The following is a 2,071-nucleotide window of genomic DNA, read 5'->3' as shown; positions in this document are numbered from 1 at the left end:
AGAACTGCGAGACGTAAACTCGGAATTGGGAGTAAAAAGTCAGAATTGTGAGACGTAAACTCAGAATTGCAAATAAAAAGTCAGAATTGTGAAAGGTAAATTAGGAATTGGGAGTAAAAAGTTAAAATTGTGAAACGTAAACTCGGAATTGCAATGTAAAAAGTCAGAATTGTGAGACGTAAACTCGGAAATGGGAGTAAAAAGTCAGAATTGTGAGACGTAAACTCGGAATTGCAAATAAAAAGTCAGAATTGTGAGACGTAAACTCAGAATTGCGAGTAAAAAGTCAGAATTGTGAAAGGTAAATTAGGAATTGGGAGTAAAAAGTTAAAATTGTGAAACGTAAACTCGGAATTGCAATGTAAAAAGTCAGAATTGTGAGACGTAAACTCGGAAATGGGAGTAAAAAGTCAGAATTGCGAGACGTAAACTCGGAATTGGGAGTAAAAAGTCAGAATTGTGAGACGTAAACTCGGAATTGCAATGTAAAAAGTCAGAATTGTGAGACGTAAACCTGGAAAGGGGAGTAAAAAGTCAGAATTGTGAGACGTAAACTCGGAGTTGCAAATAAAAAGTCAGAATTGTGAGACGTAAACTCGGAGTTGCAAATAAAAAGTCAGAATTGTGAGACGTAAACTCGGAATTGCAAGTCAAAAGTCAGAATTGTGAGATGTAAACTCAGAATTGCGTTAAAAAGTCAGAATTGTGAAAGGTAAATTCGGAATTGGCAGTAAAAAGTCAGAATGTGAGGCGTAAACTCGGAATTGCAATGTTAAAAGTCAGAATTGTGAGATGTAAACTCGGAATTGGGAGTAAAAAGTCAGAATTGTGAGACGTAAACTCGGAATTGGGAGTAAAAGTCAGAATTGTGAGACGTAAACTCGGAATTGCAATGTAAAAAGTCAGAATTGTGAGACGTAAACCTGGAAAGGGGAGTAAAAAGTCAGAATTGTGAGACGTAAACTCGGAGTTGCAAATAAAAAGTCAGAATTGTGAGACGTAAACTCGGAATTGCAAGTCAAAAGTCAGAATTGTGAGATGTAAACTCAGAATTGCGTTAAAAAGTCCGAATTGTGAAAGGTAAATTCGGAATTGGCAGTAAAAAGTCAGAATGTGAGGCGTAAACTCGGAATTGCAATGTAAAAAGTCAGAATTGTGAGACGTAAACCTGGAAAGGGGAGTAAAAAGTCAGAATTGTGAGACGTAAACTCGGAGTTGCAAATAAAAAGTCAGAATTGTGAGACGTAAACTCGGAATTGCAAGTCAAAAGTCAGAATTGTGAGATGTAAACTCAGAATTGCGTTAAAAAGTCCGAATTGTGAAAGGTAAATTCGGAATTGGCAGTAAAAAGTCAGAATGTGAGGCGTAAACTCGGAATTGCAATGTTAAAAGTCAGAATTGTGAGATGTAAACTCAGAATTGCGTTAAAAAGTCCGAATTGTGAAAGGTAAATTCGGAATTGGCAGTAAAAAGTCAGAATGTGAGGCGTAAACTCGGAATTGCAATGTAAAAAGTCAGAATTGTGAGATGTAAACTCGGAAACGGGAGTAAAAAGTCAGAATTGTGAGACAAACTCGGAAATGGGAGTAAAAAGTCAGAATTGCGAGACGTAAAAATGGAATTGTGAATAAAAAGTCAGAATTGTGTGACGTAAACTCAGAATTGCGAGTAAAAAATCTGAATTGTGAAATGTAAATTAGGAATTGGAAGTAGAAAGTCATAATTGTGAGAAGTAAACTTGGAATTGCGAGTTAAAAAGTCAGAATTGCAAGATGTAAACTCGGAATCGCAAGGAAAAAGTCAGAATTGCGAGTAAAAATAGAAAACACATTTTTTTATTCCGTGCCAGAAACAAGTTTCAACAGAGATCAGATTTAATATTTGGGGTTTTATTTTAAATTGTATTTTTTTGAGTATATATAATATTTTCTTAACTGTATTTCTTTGAAATAACAACATATATAATTATGATATTTATTCTAAGAGTTGAGTGAGTGACTAGTTTTCATCCTGTCAGAGTCTCGAGCTGTTAAAAATTGAGATCCATTTAATCTCAGTCCTTTAAATATCA

The sequence above is a fragment of the Carassius gibelio genome, chromosome B21 (genome assembly GCF_023724105.1).
Source record: "Carassius gibelio isolate Cgi1373 ecotype wild population from Czech Republic chromosome B21, carGib1.2-hapl.c, whole genome shotgun sequence".
NCBI classification, from domain to species: Eukaryota; Metazoa; Chordata; class Actinopteri; order Cypriniformes; family Cyprinidae; genus Carassius; species Carassius gibelio.
Note: the sequence above shows the minus strand (reverse complement) of the source record.